An 18,239-nucleotide genomic window follows, 5' to 3' on the forward strand; every position below is an offset into this window, starting at 1 on the left:
CTCCAGTGTGACCAGTGTTACTCCTCATCTCCCATGGAGTTAGCAGGGAGGAAACCGTTCCACGATAAAAATGCCAGCGGGTAATCCCGGCCACCTCAGTTGAGATTTCGCCCTACATCCTTTAAGAACTGTTCAGGAAAAGGGGCGCCTGGGTGGCTCGGTCGGTTAAGCATCCAACTTCGGCTCAGGTCGTGATCTCACGGTCCGTGGGCTGGAGCCCCACATCGGGTTCAGGGCTGACAGCTCAGAGCCTGGAGCCTGCTTCGGATTCTGCGTCTCCCTTTCTTTCTGGACCTCCCCCACTTGCGCTCTGTCTGTCTGTCTCTCTCTCTCAAAAATAAATGAACATTAAACAAAATTTTTAACAAGAACTGTTCAGGGGACACCTGGGTGGCTCTGTTGGTTAAGCATCTGACTTTGGCTCAGGTCATGATCTCACAGCTTATGAGTTCAAGCCCCACGTCAGGCTCTGTGCTGGTAGCTCAGGGACTGGAGCCTGCTTCAGATTCTCTTTCTCTCTCTCTCTCTCTCTCTCTCTCTCTCTCTTTACCCCTCCCCTGCTCACTCTCTGTCTCTCAAAAATAAATTTAAAATTTAAAAAAAAAAAGAACTGTTCAGGAAAAGAATAAATAAAGTCACTTGTAGCTCAGACCTACCATTTACCAGGGAAGTTTACTGACGTTTCAATGAAAGGTCAGTGGGAAAATAAACATCTTCGACTAGAAGAGCTGACATCAAGCCCCAAATCAAAATATATAAATCCAGGCGGAGACTGTATGGGAAAGAGAAACTGGTACCATCCTAATGGCGGTAAAAACAGGCCACATCTAGGGCTCATGCCCATCAGGAGAGAGACCACCTTGCTTGGAGAAATGCTGAGGGAAGGCTTGAGACCTGGTGGAGTCAAAAGGAAGAGATATGGAAAGGTTTGGACCCAGAGGCGACAGAAGACACTGCTGGAGAACAGGGGGCACCTTAGAAGTAGATTTCCCTTGGAGGCGTGGCAGTGAAGGAAAAGAAGGAGCTAAGAGAAGAGCCCTCTTCAAGCAAGATGCTGTCAAAGAATCAGAAGACGTCAAAAAAAAAAAAGTGTCTTATTAAAGGAAATGCAATTCAAACACATAAAGCATGCAAAGTACTTTCAGAAGAAAACTTGGAAAACTGTTCAGCAAATAAAAATACACAATACATACAATCCGGATAAAAAGCCAAAAGCAGGGGAAAATTGTAACAGCATCCCCATCACTAGTTAGGTATAAACAAGCAGCATCACATGAAGGAGGATTGCAAACCGTAGCGTCCCGAGCTCAGAATAAAAATGGACAAGTACCATGTGCAATGGGAGCTCACTGAAGTCAGGGAGAAAACTGAAGAAAAACACAAAATTGTCTCACATGCCCAAAGGAGAGCAGATACAACAAAGTATGGAAACAGACACCAAGGATGGCAATAAAAGGACTCAAGAAAATGAAACTGTAGGGAGGCGTTAGAGATCAGAGGGGAAGCATAAATTCAGCAGATGGAAAAAAGAGTGGTTAACACTCATATAAGTGAAATCCTAGAAGAAAAACAAAATAATGAAATAGACCTAAGATGTAAGACTATAAGTGAAGACGATGTCCTGTAATAAAAACCTGAGACTTCATCCTGAAAGATTCCACTGTGTCCTTGGGAAAAAGCAAACCCAGAGTTACCAGTTCTGAAAGACATATCACGGGAAAACTTAGTGAACTTTGAAGATAAAGAAGAAAGTCGCTGGATCTTCAGGCCATAAAATCAGGTCAGATAAAAAGAAAGGAAAATCGTATTGGTCTCAGGTTTCTCAAAATAACATGTAAGTCAAGATAACAGAGAAGCAACATTTAAAAATTTTTTTTTTCAACGTTTATTTATATTTGGGACAGAGAGAGACAGAGCATGAACGGGGGAGGGGCAGAGAGAGAGGGAGACACAGAATCGGAAACAGGCTCCAGGCTCTGAGCCATCAGCCCAGAGCCCGACGCAGGGCTGGAACTCAAGGACCGCGAGATCGTGACCTGGCTGAAGTCGGACGCCTAACCGACTGCGCCACCCAGGCGCCCCGAGAAGCAACATTTTAAAAAGACTCGAGGAAAGGTGTGAGGCAGGGATTTGGTATCCAGCCAGGCTGGCTTTCAGGTTCCAGGGTCTAGACAAGTAGCTTCAAACTGGTTTTGAACATACAAGAGTGAGTATACTATTTATGAGTCCTTTCAGGAGGGATCTTTTAGGACAAACCATCCATCCGAGAGATTTGACAAATTTGGGCAAAAGGACTGATAATGAGCACTGGATTCACTTAAATGTAGATCTAAAACATAATGGATAAGGATGAATGAATACCACACCATGTCACATGCCAAGACAAGTAGACATAACACAGTGTTTTAATGGGAGGAGAAAGGAGAGAGAAGAAAAGTAGAATAAACTTATTCACTGCTGTCTTGTTAAAGCATGAGACTTAGACGATATTATTGAAACCTGGTGAAGCCAAATATAAAAGTAGGAAAAAAAGGGACTGAGAACATTATTTGAAGGTGTTATTATAAGGATAATCCCTAGAACAAAAATGTGAGCCTTCCTAAAAATAAGCCCAAAACAAAGCAAAAAGGGTGGGGGGCAGGGAGAGAAGAGACTAGACCTTAGCGCAAAGGATACACAGTAAGTGTAACAGGATACACCCAGAAACTGTAAAACATAAGAAGCACAGAACAAGTACCAAAAGTATCACTTGTATCAAGAAATGTAAATATGCTTAGATCCCTGATAAGATTTTAAGATTGGCTCCTGTGCCACTCAGCTATTACCATGATAATTCTGTGTGGCCAATAACCCCAAAAGTCAGCAGCGTTAAACAATAAATATTTTTTCCTCACCCGAGCATCTGCAGATTGGAATTTCCTCTGATCTAGCCTGAGCTCGGCTCTGAGCTTCAGGCTGGGTCTAGGTCTGCTCCATGTGTCCCTCATTCTCCTTGGACCAGTGCCTATTTGAGGCATGTCCTGGCCACAGCAAAAGGATAGAGTACAAGAAGGCAAGCCCAACGGTGCTCACATTTCCAAACTTTGCTCATGCAATGTCCACTAAAACCCAATTGACCATATCAACTCCATGCCCAGTCCCAAAGTCAAAGGGTTGGAAATTATACCCTGCCTTTCATGAAGTCAAGGTAAGGGTATAGAACACCACTATAGTCAATCTATCCCAGATCACAGAGCAAAGCCCAACAAACTCTATGCCAATCCACTCTAGGCACACCCAACATAAACATTCAGAAAGACTAAACATGAAGCAATGGATATGCACAGGCAAATGCAAGCCAAAAATGGCATGGGGGAGAAATTACAATCTTGGTATCTGACAAGGTGGAATTCAGCCTCAAAAACAATAAATGAGATGAAGTGACTTAATGCTAAAAGCTACAATTCCCGGTGAACACATGATAGGTAAGAGTATCTATGCATCAAATAACACAACAGCAACCCACAAAAAGCAAAAACTGTAGAGATGCAAGAATAAATAAAAACATATTAATAACCGGTTAACCCACCTTTCTAAATCCAAGACAAGTTAGGAGGACAAAGATAAAAGTTTCCTCCAGACAGGTACGGAACTTCATATCCTGATAGCAGAGAAAAATGCCTTCTTTTCAAGCACAAATGGAACATTCATGAAAGTTGGCCTTCTATTAAGCCACAGAGAAAACTTCAATATATTCCATAAGGTAGAAATGATACAAACATATTCTCTAATCACAATGCAGTAAAACCAGAAATTAACTGTATAATCAAAGAGTCCCTTCCAACTGGAAATGTAATTAATTCTCTATTAGATTACTCTTGGATCGAAAGACAAATACAAACTAAAACTGTAGGATTTCTTTAAATATGATAAAACCTTTATTTGAATCAAGGGGAAATTCCATTGGCAAAAAATGAAAGAATGAAAAGAAACATCAAGCTCAAAATTAGGAAGGGAACAAAGGAAACTAAGCAGAAAGAGCAAATAATAGAAAAATATTAGAAAACTGTCACAGTAGATAAACTGAGAGTTGACCAAGTCAAGCTGAAAAGAAAGCACAAACACACCAAAGAAGAGGGAAGCAACTATTGAAAAAAAGGAAACTTTTTAAATCTGAATTCCAGTGTTGTTAACATCAGTGTTATATTAGTTTCAGGGGTACAATATAGTGATCAAGCAGTTCTGTACATCACCCAGTAACCCATTCCCTCCCCCCCCCCCCCCATCTCCCCTCAGGTAGCCATCAGTTCTCTATAGTTAAGAGTCTGTTTCTTGGTTTTTTCTCCTTCACTCATTCGTTTTGTTTCTTAAATTCTTCATAGGATTGAAATAATATGGTGTTTGTCTTTCTCTGACTTATTTCACTTAACATTATACTCTCTAGATCCATCTATGTTGTTCCAAATGACAAGATTTCATCCTTTTTGTGGCTGAACAATATTCCATTATATATACATACCACATCTTCTTTAGCCATTCATCCATCCATGGACATTTGGGCTCTTTCCATAATTTGACTATGGTAAATAATGCTGCAATAAACACAGAGGTGCATTAGTGTTTTCATATTCTTTGGGTAAATACCCAGTAGTATGATTACTGGATCATAGAGTAGATCTAGTTTTAATTTTTTGAGTTTTAGTTTTCCGCAGTGGCTGTACCACCTTGCATTCCCACCAACGGTGCATGAAGGTTCCTTTTTCTCCACATCCTGGCCAACACTTGTTGCTTCTTGAGTTTTTTATTTTAGCCATTCTGACAGATGTGAGGTGGTATCTCATTGTGCATTTCCCTGATGATTAGTGATGATGAGCATCTTTTCATGTGTCTGTTGGCCATCTGGATGTCTTCTTTGGAGAAATGTCTGTTCATGTCTTTTGCCTATTTTTTAGTTGGATTATTTGTGGGGTCTTTTTGTTTTGTTTTGTTTTGTTTTGTTTTGTTTTGTTTTGTTTTTTGGTGTTGAGTTATATAAGTTCTTCATTTATTTTGGATACTAACCCCTTATCGGATACATCATTTGCAAATAGCTTCTCCCATTCAGTATGTTGTCTTTTAGTTTTGTTGACTGTTTCCTTTGCCATGCAGAAGGTTTTTATTTTGATGTAGTCCCAATAGTTTTGTTTTTTGGTTTTGTTTTTTGTTTGGTTTTTGGTTTTTTGTTTTGGGGTTTTTTTGTTGTTGTTGTTGTCGTTGTTGTTTTTGCTTTTGTTTTTCTTGCCTCAGGAGACATATCTAGAAAGATGCTGTTATAACCAATGTCAGAGACGTGACTGCCTGGGCTCTTTTCTAGGATTTTTATGGTTTTGAGTCTCACATTTCAGTGCTTAATCCATTTTGAGTTTATCTTTGCATATGGTATACACATACTGTGTATGGTCCAGTTTCACTCTTATGCATATAGCTGTCCAGTTTTCCCAGCACCACTTGTTAAAGAGATTATCTTTTTCCTATTGGATATTCTTGCCTTCTTTGTCGAAGTTAATTGACCATATAACCATGGGTTTATATTTGGGCTTTCTCTTCTGTTCCATTGATCTATGCATCTGTTTTTGCACCACTACCATACCGGTCAGATTACTATGGCTTTGTAGTATAACTTGAAATCTGGACTTGCGATAGCTCAGGTTTTCTTTTTCTTTTTCAAGTTACTTTGGCCATGTGGCGTCTTTTGTGGCTCCATACACATTTTAAGGTTGTTTTCTCTAGCTCTGTGAAAAAAATGCTGCTGGCATTTTGATAGGGATTGAATTAAATCTGTAGATTGTTTGGGGCAGTATGGACATTCTAACAATATGTGTTCTTGTAGTCCATGAGCATGGAATTTCTTTCCATTTGTATTGTCTTCAGTTTCTTTCATCAGTGTTTTATAGTTTTCAGAGTATAGGTCTTTCATCACTTGGGTTAAGTTTATTTCTAGGCATTTTATTATTTTGGGTGCAATTGTAAATGGGATTGTTTTCTTAATTTCTCTTTCTGCTGCTTCATTATCCGTGTATTGAAAGGCGATGGATTTCTGTACAGTGGTTTTATATCCTGCAACCTTACTGAATTCATTTAGCAGTTCTAGTAGTTTTTTGGGTGGAGTCTTTAGGGTTTTCTATATACAGTTTCATGTCATCTGCAAGTAGTGAAAATTTGACTTCTTCCTTACCAATCTGGATGCCTTTTATTCCTTTTCTTGTCTGATTGCTGTTGCTGTGGCTAGGCCTTCCAGTACTATGCTGAATTAAAGTGGTGAGAGTGGACATCCTTGTCTTGTTCCTGACTTAGAGGGAAAGATCTGTTTTTTTCATCTTTGAGTGTGATGTTGGTTGTGGGCTTTTCACCTAAGGCCTTTACAGTGTTGAGGTATGTTCCCTCTAAACCTACTTTGCTGAGGGTTTGGTTTTTTTTTATCATGAATGGATGTTGTACTTCATCAAATGCTTTTTCTGCATCTATTGAAATGATCATACGGCTTTTATGAAATGAAGGATGTTTTTTGATATGATGCTACTTTGAACAACTTTCATGCAAATACTTCTGAAAAACCCAGATAAAATTGATAATTAGCCAAAACTGACCTCAGGAGAGAGAGAAATCTTATGCAGACACATTCCCATAAGAGAAATAGAAAAAGTAACAACCTGCTGGGCCCATAAGGTTTCATAGAGGAATTATTCCAAACCTTCAAATATCAGATGATCTCAGTGCTACTTAAGCTATTTCAGATTATAGCAGGAAAACTTCCAAATTCTTTTTAAGAAGTTAACTCTAGCAATGTTTCCTAAACCTGAGAAAAGTTGCATAAATATAAGACCATCTATGCAAAACTGTGAGTGAAATAATGGCAAACCTCCAATGGCAGGTTAAATGTAAGCTAATGTACTTCATGACCAAGTAGGGGTTTACTTCAGGAATGCAAGGATGATTCAATATCAGGAAAATCACTAACACAATCTATAATTTTAATTGAAATGAGAATAAAAATCATATCACCTCGAGATGCCTGGGTGGCTCGGTTGGTTAAGCATCTGGCTTTGGCTCAGGTCATGATCTCCCGGTTCATGGGTTCAAGCCCCGCATCGGGCTCTGTGCTGACAGCTCAGAGCCTGGAGCCTGCTTCAGATTCTGTGTCTCCCCCTCTGTCTGCCTTTACTACACTCATTCATTCTCTCTCTCTCTCTCTCTCTCTCTCTCTCTCTCTCTCAAAAAAAAATGATCCCAAGGTTGTGGGATCAAGCCCCACATCAGTCCTCATGCTGAGTGTGGAGCCTGCTTAAGATTATCTCTCTCTTCGGGTGCCCCCCTCACCCGCTTACGCTCGCTCTCTCTATAAATTAATTAATGGCAACGATGTATGTTTCTCAGTAGGTTAAGGGTTGGCTGGGCAATTCTTCTGGTCCCAAGGCCCAGTCTCATTGGAGAAATGGTTGTGACCCACCAAACGGTGGTGAATTGTGCTGGTTACTCCAGGCCCCAGCTGGCCCAGTCACTGGGCTGAGGCTGGCAGGCAGGAAATCCCCCGCTAGGGCGCTGGCCCACGATGGGGGACTAGAGGTCAGAATTCACACTCAGAGAAACTGCTCCTTCTGGGGTCAGGCAGGCCAAAGCAGCTGCAGTGCAAAAAAAGCGATGGATGTGCAACACAACCCTTCCTCCCACAGCTGCCCCGCTCCAGTGTCCTCTACTGCTGAAGACGGGCTCCATTATCACAGAATAAGGACTGAAGAATAGATTTGGAGCACCTTCCTACATGCATTTGGACTTCGGCACAGCAAAACAGCTCCGTGTTTCCGCCTCCTAAGATTTACAACCACACTTCAGAGACGTGGAGTTTCTCACCTTCTCCCCAGAGTGAGGAGCTGCACAGTAGAAGCGGTCCTCGGATCCATCGTGAGCCGTCTTAATGACCCTCAAATTGTCAAAGCTTCACGGGAAATTCTGTTCCCTAAAGGCAGAATTGTAAAGTTCACCTCCAACAACTTGTAAATAAAGTGGAAAAAACAAAAACAAAAACGGGAAGGAGGAGAGTGAAGACAGGAACAGCATACGCAAACAAACACCCACAGATGGCAAGGAAAGAGAAAATGCACAAAGCTAACTGCAATCCTCAGTTCTGAAATTGATCGGGAGGCTGTGTTTGGCATCCATGGCTTCCTTCTTCCATTGCCGATTCCATGCGTCCCCTGCCCTCGGGCCAAATTTCAGCTGGCCAGAGTGGACTGACAAGCCATCGTTCTTAGACGGTGGGAGTCTTCCAAGTGTCCTGCCTGTTTTGGTTGCCATGGCTTCTCATTAACCATTGCTTTTGGGTGTGGAAGCACTAAGAGGCGCCCCCAGAGAACCCCGTGGTTGCAGACCTTCTTGCCCCATTGTGTAGCAGCAACCCAATGCCCCCTTGGTAATTGGGGTCAATCCCTCCAGCAAGTGGAATAAACCCTTTTGCTTCCTGTTGTTGTTGTTGTTGTTTAATTCTATGGGGGGGGGGGCTTTTTTTTTTTTTGGTTTAATTCTGTTTGGGGGGGGGCATATAAAGTACCTGGTTCAAAAGTCAAAACCACATAAGAAGGCATTTTAAGGAAATCATGCTTCGATCTCCACTCCTTCTAGCCTTATTTCACTCCTCACTGCTCCACAGGTAACCATGTTTACTAGTTTCTAGATGTATCATTCCAGTGTTCCGTTGTGCAAAATTAAGCCAAGACACATAATTTCCCAGTCTTGCCTCCGCAGAAGACAGCACACTGTGCACAGTTCTGTGTCTTGCATTTTCACTCATAATCGCTCCATTATTATCACTTTATTGACAGTTCCACATCCACCCTCCTCGCCTTGCTCTGTGACAATAGACCTGGGTTCTACATTTGCCACCTGGCCTGATGGTGAGCTTTGTCGATAGAGGGCGCTGGAGGGACACTGCCAGAGGAAGGAGATTTCTTCCAGGTTCTGGTGAGTTTCTTGTTTGCACGGCAGGTAACTCAGTTTTCCCTGTTTGCAGGTTGCAGCTGACAATGCCCTGCGATGTGATAGGAAGTACGCAGCGTTACCTTTTGCCAAATGGTTTACCCTGAATCTTGCCAAACATTTAGACTTAACTTCTAATACGGCAATAATAGGGGATAGAAGGGTTAGATGTAACCATGATGGGAAAAGAATTAGGTCTAAAATGTGTGGAAAATTAAAAAAAAATTTTTTTTTGTTAATGTGTATTTATTTTTGAGGCAGAGAGAGACAGAGCATGAGCATGGGAGGGGCAGAGAGAGAGGGAGACAGAATCTGAAGCATAACATATGGGGAAAATTTTTTTTAATGGGGGGCCACGGGGCTAGAGTCTTCAAAAAGTCGATGTTGCCCTATCCTTCCTTCTTCCGCCTTCCAGGGAAATACAATCCAAGGGTCATTAACAGGGGCCAAGCAAGACAGGTGTTCAGGGGCTCCTTGGTGGCTCAGTCGGTTAATCGTCTGACTCTTGATTTCAGCTCAGGTCTTGATCTTGTGGTTCTTGAGATGGAGCCCTGCATCAGGCTCCACACTGAAGCACAGAGCCTGCTTGGGATTCATTCTCTCTCTCTCTCTCTCTCTCTCTCTCTCTCTCTTTCAAGATAAATAAACTTAAAAAAAAAAAAAAAAAAAAAAGACAGGTGTCCAGCCAGGCTTGGGGAAGGAGACTGGAGGCCTGGAGCGAGGTGAGGAGGGCATCCACGTGGCGGGGGAGGGGGCGTGCAGCCACCTGATGAGCATGTTAACAGATGAGTTGGATCAAAACATAGGAGAGGAGAATAAAGCGGCAGCAGCAGTGAACATTGGTTGCATGGAGGGAGACTGACAAGCAAATCAGTCTTAAGGAAAATGGGAGCCAGGCCTCTCATTGTCAGAGAAGGGAGTTACAAATATGGAAAGAGAGAAATCAAGAATGAACCCCACAGGGATGGACTGAAATTGGACAATTGGAGTGTATTTGTTATTTTTTTTAAGTTTTATTGATTTAAGTCATCTCTACACCAACATGGGGCTCGAACTCACAACCCAGAGATCAAGAATCACATGCTTTTCCACCTCAGCCAGCCAGGCACCCTTGTGTTAGCTATTTGTTGTTGCATAAGAATTACCTTAAAACTTAGCAGCTTCAAACAATACATATTTTTGATCCCCCAGTTTCTGTGGGTCAGAAATGCAGGAACCGCTTAGCCTGTGGTCCTGGCCCCTGGTTTCTCACAAGGTTGCAGTCACAGTGCCAGCCAGGGCCACACTCATCTCGAGGCTTGACTAGAGCTTTCGAGCTCACTTATGTGGCTGTTGGCCAGGGGACTCTGCTCTTCACCATGTGGCTTTCTCCATAGCACAGCTCCCAGCACGGCAGCTGGCTCCCCCTACAGTGGGTGATCTAAGAACCGAAGCAGTGCCACATTGCCTTCTAAGACCTAGTCTCAGTGACACAGGGTCACTTCTGCCTTATCTTGTTCATTAGAAGCCATCACTAAGTGCAACCCATATGCAACGGATGGAAATCACACTGGGGTAAGAATGGGGACCATCCTGAAGGCTGCCTGTCAATGTCTGCCCTCTAGTCTGCAATGATTCCTGTGGGTCCCACATGCAAAATATGCTCACCCTTCTTCCCCAAATCTCATCCCAGTGTAGCACCTGCTCAAAGTCCAGGATCTTGCCATCTGAGTGCAGATAAGGCTCTTCAAACGCAGTTCCTTTGACTCATGAACTGAAGACACAAATTATCAGCCCCTCCCCACCCCACCCCTTAAAGTACACACACCAACGCACAAATGGTGAGATATAGGCGTAGGATAACTGTTGTAGACCTATTCATAAAGGGGGAAAATGGGAGGCACACCGCAGTCAGTGGTCCAAGGCAGTTTGAAATGCAGCCAAGAAAATATTGGGAGCTTACTGACTGGGATTCAGTTCTATTCCTGCCCAGGAGTGACTCTCCATGGCTCTTTGCTCCTCCCTCTGGGGCATCTTTCCTTTTTCGTGAAAGGTAGTATGTGTTTGCAGCTGTGTGATTTGCTCCACCTGTTTTCTTCCAGTAGACTTCTGGATGCCCAACAGCCTCTCTTCATTTCTTACAGTCTCTGTGCCTTTCAGACAAGGGCATGAATCCCAGGAGGCAGGGTCATCAAGGACCATCTTAGAGACTGGCTACCATTCGGCGTGAACTCAAGGTTTTCAATATAGAAAGATAAATGATAGGAATAAATACAGATGTAAATAGGTTAGAAATACGTATATTCCCTGTGTCCACTGACAAGAATTGGGAACAGTGAGACTTCAGTAGCCGCAAGTGCACTTAGTGCCCAGATCTTGGCTTCTAAATCCTATTCTCTATGAACAGGAGCCAGGGCTCCAAGGGGTAATGACTGATTCCAGGACGAGGGCAGGGAAAATACAAGATGAGTCTGGAGCACTTCGTTGTGCCAGAAAGTAAGGACATGCTCAAAATGACACAGGAGCCAGCTCAAAAGGGCTCCTACTGCACAAATATGGGATAATTTGAGTTTTAAAATAAGTAATTATAGTAATGATTATAAAAATCATTGGATGCAATAGGAAACTGTATTATCAAGTTAAAAATTAATTAATTAAACATCTGATAAGGATTGGGATATTTACATGGTCCAAAGTACCAGGGGCACCTGGCTGGCTCAATCAGTGGAGCATGTGACTCTTGATCTCAGGGTTGTGAGTTCAAGTCCCGCATTGAGTGTAGCGATTACTTTTAAAAGAATGTACTTTCCTACTACCCTTATGTTTATTTCAGCATTATTTACAGTAGCCAAGATACGAAAGCAATCCGAGTGCCCATCCATAGATGAATGGATAAAGAAAATGTGGCATATATGTGTGTGTGTGTGTGTGTGTGTATATGTGTGTGTGTGTATGTGTGTGTGTGTGTGTGTGTGTGTGTGTATATATATATACACACACACATACACAAAATACAACGGAGTACTACTCAGCCATTAAAAAAAACATTGAAATCTTTCCATTTGCAACAACATGAATGGATCTAGAGGGTATCTTACTAAGCATAGTACTTTCCCACAACATACTTATTAGTTCCAACGGGAAAAAGACCAACCTTTCCGTGAGTAAGCCTGGCAGGTGCCACCTCAATCATGCGCCAGCCAGGAAAATGCAACGAGAAGAACACAGCGTTGTTTCTGTGATATTCTTGTCAAAGCTGCTTGTTCTGACTCTAATGATGAGGTGTCAGATGAAGCCACTTTGAGGGACATTCTACAAAATCGCTGGCCTGTAGGCTTTAAAAATATGGAAGTAAAACAATCGAAGGTATGAAAGTAAAGGAACGACTGGGGCGTTTTTCTAGAGTGAAGGAACTAAATGCAACCCGTGGTTTGGGGCTTCATTCTTTTTGCTGGGAAGGTCTTGCTGGGATGGTAGGAAAAAGCCTGAAGGAGGTCCGAGGATTATTAGATCGTGGTACCGCATCAAAGTTAGCATCCTTATTTTGGTGCGTATGTCATGGCTCAGCGCCTCTCGTGAGCCTGGAGTCAGGATGTCAGCAGGAGCTGGAGGCTCCGAAGCCTTGAGTGGGGCTGGAGGACCCACTCCTGAGCTTGCTGTGGGCAGGGGGAGGCTTCTCTTCCTCACTCGCCAGGTGAGGGCTTTCTATAGGGCCGGGTGTCATGACACAGCTTCCCCCAGCGCATGTGATAACTCTTGATAACTTGGGCAGGGCGAGAGAGCCCAAGATAGAAGCTGAAGTGCCTCCAGTGTAATCTGGGAAGTAATTTACCAGCACTACTGATCACACAGCCATGCAGGAAGGGGTTACACGCGGCTGTGAAGTTGGGGATCATCGGGGGCCATCCTTGAAGGCTCCTGCCACACCCCCATTCACTCTGCTCTCCTTTCAGGGGCAAACATTTTAATGAGTTGAAAATCAGCTTTAAATTAGATGGAGTTATCGATTATTCTCCTTTCAGTAATAAAGCCTATTAGACCAGCAGGGAAATTGCTTGGGCACGGGAAAGGATCCTATTTTCCAAGTTAAAGGAAAGAATGGCAGAGAGGAAGAGCATGGCACCTGTTAGAATGACTCCTTTGGATGCTGTTGATGCTGTGGAAGCATCTCCCCCTATGCCAGGCACTCTGCTGCCTGCTTTCATCCATACCGTAGTTTTGTATTCTCATATCACTCTTGTCCAAGAGGAGGAAAGTGGCTCGGACGGCTTGTCACTTGCGCACGGTGACACCGTTAGTAAGCACAGGAGCAGGCACAGAAAACTACTTCTGTCTGGGTCCTCCTAGTTGTGTGGTCTTTCTTTTCCTCCCAAACCTTCAGATTCACAGATTCTCCTAGGGGCAGAACCAGCGGCAGGCAACGCTTTTTTGTTTATCGCATGGACTTGTTTATCCAAGTTCATTGGCTTGAATGTCCCACTCACCTTGGTGAGACGGCCAGAATAAAATGTTTGCATTAGAGTGTGGGAAATGCTACAATAACCTAGCAGGTTATTTTGTAATCCTGCCCTCAAGAATTCTCATTGGCAGAAATCCCAGTAAAGTGATTAATAGTGACAAGCATGATTTGTTTAGATCTATTTAGTCTCGTTAACTTATTTTGAATAATTCATGCACATGATAGAAACTTCAAAAGGAACAACAACAAAAATCAAATGGTGAAATAGTCTTCTTTATTCCTCCTTCTTCCCAGCCTGCCAAATCTCTCCCCCAAGACAACTATTGTTTCCAGCTTATTGGGATTCCTTCCAGAGCTATTCTTGCATATAATGCATGTGTGGTTGAGAATTCCTCTTGTTAGGTAGCTTCATATATACATATATATATACATACATGCACATATATATATACACACATATATGCGTATTTATACACATATATATGTCTATGTACATGTATATAAATATATAGGCAGATGTATATTTTATTCTGATATAAAATCTATGAAGATCAGAAAGTTCTTGCCAGAATATTCAGAGAGAGGCACCAGGCTTCAATGCAAGCAAGCATTCACATTATGCTTGGGGATCTTATTGATAGAACGGAGCTTTCAATTATTTTCATGGATGGAGACAGATACAGAGCCCTACACTTTCCTTAGTTACACATGTTTGAATCTTCTTAAATGTCGAGGGCTTACTCTCTAGGACTGTTGAATGGTAACCCACCTAGGGGTTCCCCTCACACTCTCCTGTACTGGATCCCCTGTTTCCTGAGTGTCATGTCCTTTTTCGTGGTCTGTTCCTCGCTTTGATGGAGCATATCCTCCAGTAGCTTCCTGAAAAAGGATGACACATGGGAGATCAATTATTTGAACCTTTGCACGTCTGAAAATGGCTTTTTTTTTGGGGGGGGGGCACCTGGGTGGCTTAGTTGGTTAAGCACCTGACTCTTGATTTCGGCTCAGGTCATGACCTCAATGGTTTGTGAGTTTGAGCCCCGTGTTGGGCCCTGCACTGACAGTGCAGAGCCTGCTTGGGATTCTGTCTCCCTCTCTCTCTGCCCGCCTCCTCAAAATAAATAAATACACAAGAAAGAAAGAAAGAAAGAAAGAAAGAGAGAGAGAGAGAAAGAAAGAAAGAAAGAAAGAAAGAAAGAAAGAAAGAAAGAAAGAAAGAAAGAAAGAAAGAAAAAGAAAATGCCTTTTTTTCCCCTTACTTTACTGAGAAATTAACTTTCAGATTACTGCCAGGATCAGGGAGAGGCAGTTGCCCAAGCAGATTTGGAAAAGGCCCAATTTGACTCTTCCCAAACACCTTTTACCCAACCCTCCATATTATAGCCATTCCTTACCCCCATTTCAGGAGATACTGGACTTTCCAGTTCCTGAGCTTTTGAGAAATCTGTGGTATAAAGATTGCTTCTCAGCTGTCTCCACTGCCAGCTTAGGGTTTGGCTACCTGTGAAGTCACTTATGACTTGTCCATCTGCTTTCCAGCTTCCAGATTGTTAGTGTATTGTCTCCTCTCCTGTTCTCTTCAAGACGAAGGATTTATCTCCAGTGCTGTTGTTGTGAAAACACTTATTCCGGTTTTACTGGGAAGGGAGCAAATATAGATGGACGTGTGCAACCCGCCCCTTGCCCAGAACTCCAGCCTGATGTTTTGATTTGTGTATTTTGAGTTTTGAGTTTTGTGCGTTGAAAAAGATGGCTAGGATGTATTTGCTATATTCCTGCCTTTCCTTTTTCCACAAAGGATTTTGTAGTGGGAGTGTTATTTTGGACAGTGTTTAGATCTTGTTCCTCAAAAATGTTTCTGACCCCATTATGGTATATTGTTGGTAAACTTAGGACTCATCAGAGACATTCGGGTAGTTCTTTTGCTCCAAAAGTCGAACTTTAGAGCGTGCTGAGAAGCACCTAGCTGCTTCTGTGTGTTAAGAAACACATTGCCAGCCAGGACACCGTTGGGTTTTTCAAGGTATTTGCATTTCTCACTGTTCAGAAACCAAGTATTCATGCTTTTCGGTTGTTCATAGTATTTCCTTGGGTCCTGTAGCCTTGCCTGGCATCAAAGCCATAGCAAGGGAAAGGTGTTTTGGTTTTTTTTAATGGCTATTTATTTTTGAGAGAGAGAGAGACAGAGCGTGAGCAGGGGAGGAGCAGAGAGAGAGGGAGACAGAATCTGAAGCAGGCTCCAGGCTCCGAGCTGGCAGCATAGAGCTGACGTGGGGCCCGAGCCACCGCACCGTGACATCACGACCGGAGCCGAAGTCAGACGCCCCACCGACTGAGCCACCCAGGCGCCCCAGTAACAAGGGAAAGGTTTTGAAGGAGAAACAACACTGCATCACCTTTGGGTCTACAATCCATCCTTTACCCCACAGTCCTCCTTACTTTTTGAGTTAAAACCCATTTCACACATTTGGAACTCAGGCTAACTTCATTATCCTTAACACCCATAAGGTGATCATGTTTTACAACACCCGATAATGTAAGTTTACAATTAGCTTTTACTCCCCTAGAAATCATTTTGGTAAGAGGCGCCTGGCTGGCTCAGTCGGTGGAGCGTGAGATTCTTCTTGACCTTGGGGTCGTGACTTCGAGCCCCACATTGGGGGTCGAGTTTATGTAATAAAGAAACTTTTTCTTTTTGAATTTTGGGATCCACAGAAAAAATATTGGTGACTGAATACTGCTTTCTCTCCCTGGCTGAATTCATACACTTAACTGGGCTTTGTGTTCAAGGCAGGGAGGTATGTACTCATTCACGTGTGGTAGACACTGAGAAGACACAAGTCTTCATTCTAGGGAATATTTCTTGGTAGATGGCACCCCAAATGGCCTTTTCACTGTGACCTGGAAGTCAGACCCAGATGTCTGACACCTTTGGCTGGACGTCCTGAAACCCACTGTTACAATGCCATTTGCAGGTGAAAGCTCAGAGCAGAGCTGTTTGCACGGGTGCTGGCCACTTACAGTTGATAGACCACAATCTGGCCAGCCGTTGAGTGTTGGATGTTCAGGAAAACAGGGGGAAAAAAACTATTAATTACAACGTATTACAGGGGAAAATGTAAAATTGGCTCCTCAGATGAGTTTCATGGAGTTCTCTCTCCTATAAAATACAGCTGGGTTGGGGTGCCTGGGTGGCGCAGTCAGTTAAGCGTCCGACTTCAGCCAGGTCACGATCTCGCGGTCCGTGAGTTCGAGCCCCGCGTCGGGCTCTGGGCTGATGGCTCAGAGCCTGGAGCCTGTTTCCGATTCTGTGTCTCCCTCTCTTTCTGCCCCTCCCCCGTTCATGCTCTGTCTCTCTCTGTCCCAAAAATAAATGAACATTGAAAAAAAAAAATTTTAAATACAGCTGGAGGAAAAATGAATCCAAATAAATGCCAAGTTCTATTAAGTGATTAAGAGAAGTAATTGTCTTTAAAAGGGAACAGATACAGTTCCCTTTTCCAATAACTTTTTATTTAATGCCAAATCTCCGCAGTCCTATACTCTGCATTTACAACCTCCAGGAACAACTGGGAGGAGTTTTTCACACACGTCATTCCTTTGATGGTGTGTGAATATACACTCCAGATCCTTCTAGGAGGCAGACAGGGTAGAAATGATAAATGAACGAACGTGGAGGACAGAGCTGATTATCAATTCTCTGCATCGAAAATCACATCGTCTGCTAGGTATTTTATGGAGCTTTAACGTGGAGCAAACTTTATTCTTTATCAACTCGTGCTGAGTGAGAATTGAAAGCTTTTTGTTTTTTTGGTTTTTTTTGTTTTTTTTAATATATGAAATTTATTGTCAAATTGGTTTCCATACAATACCCAGTGCTCATCCCAAAAGGTGCCCTCCTCAATACCCATCACCCACCCCCCCTCCCTCCCACCCCCCATCAACCCTCACTTTGTTCTCAGTTTTTAAGAGTCTCTTATGCTTTGGCTCTCTCCCACTCTAACCTCTTTTTTTTTTTCCTTCCCCTCCCCCATGGGTTTCTGTTAAGTTTCTCAGGATCCACATAAGAGTGAAACCATATGGTATCTGTCTTTCTCTGTATGGCTCATTTCACTTAGCATCACACTCTCCAGTTCCATCCACGTTGCTACAAAAGGCCATATTTCATTTTTTCTCATTGCCACGTAGTATTCCATTGTGTATATAAACCATAATTTCTTTATCCATTCATCAGTTGATGGACATTTAGGCTCTTTCCATAATTTGGCTATTGTTGAGAGTGCTGCTATAAACATTGGGGTACAAGTGCCCCTATGCATCAGTACTCCTGTATCCCTTGGGTAAATTCCCAGCAGTGCTATTGCTGAGTCATAGGGTAGGTCTATTTTTAATTTTCTGAGGAACCTCCACACTGCTTTCCAGAGCGGCTGCACCAATTTGCATTCCCACCAACAGTGCAAGAGGGTTCCCGTTTCTCCACATCCTCTCCAGCATCTATAGTCTCCTGATTTGTTCATTTTGGCCACTCTGACTGGAGTGAGGTGATATCTGAGTGTGGTTTTGATTTGTATTTCCCTGATAAGGAGCGACGTTGAACATCTTTTCATGTGCCTGTTGGCCATCCGGATGTCTTCTTTAGAGAAGTGTCTATTCATGTTTTCTGCCCATTTCTTCACTGGGTTATTTGTTTTTCGGGTGTGGAGTTTGGGGAGCTCTTTATAGATTTTGGGTACTAGCCCTTTGTCCGATATGTCATTTGCAAATATCTTTTCCCATTCCGTTGGTTGCCTTTTAGTTTTGTTGGTTGTTTCCT

Source organism: Leopardus geoffroyi, chromosome A2 (assembly GCF_018350155.1).
Source record: "Leopardus geoffroyi isolate Oge1 chromosome A2, O.geoffroyi_Oge1_pat1.0, whole genome shotgun sequence".
Lineage (NCBI taxonomy): Eukaryota > Metazoa > Chordata > Mammalia > Carnivora > Felidae > Leopardus > Leopardus geoffroyi.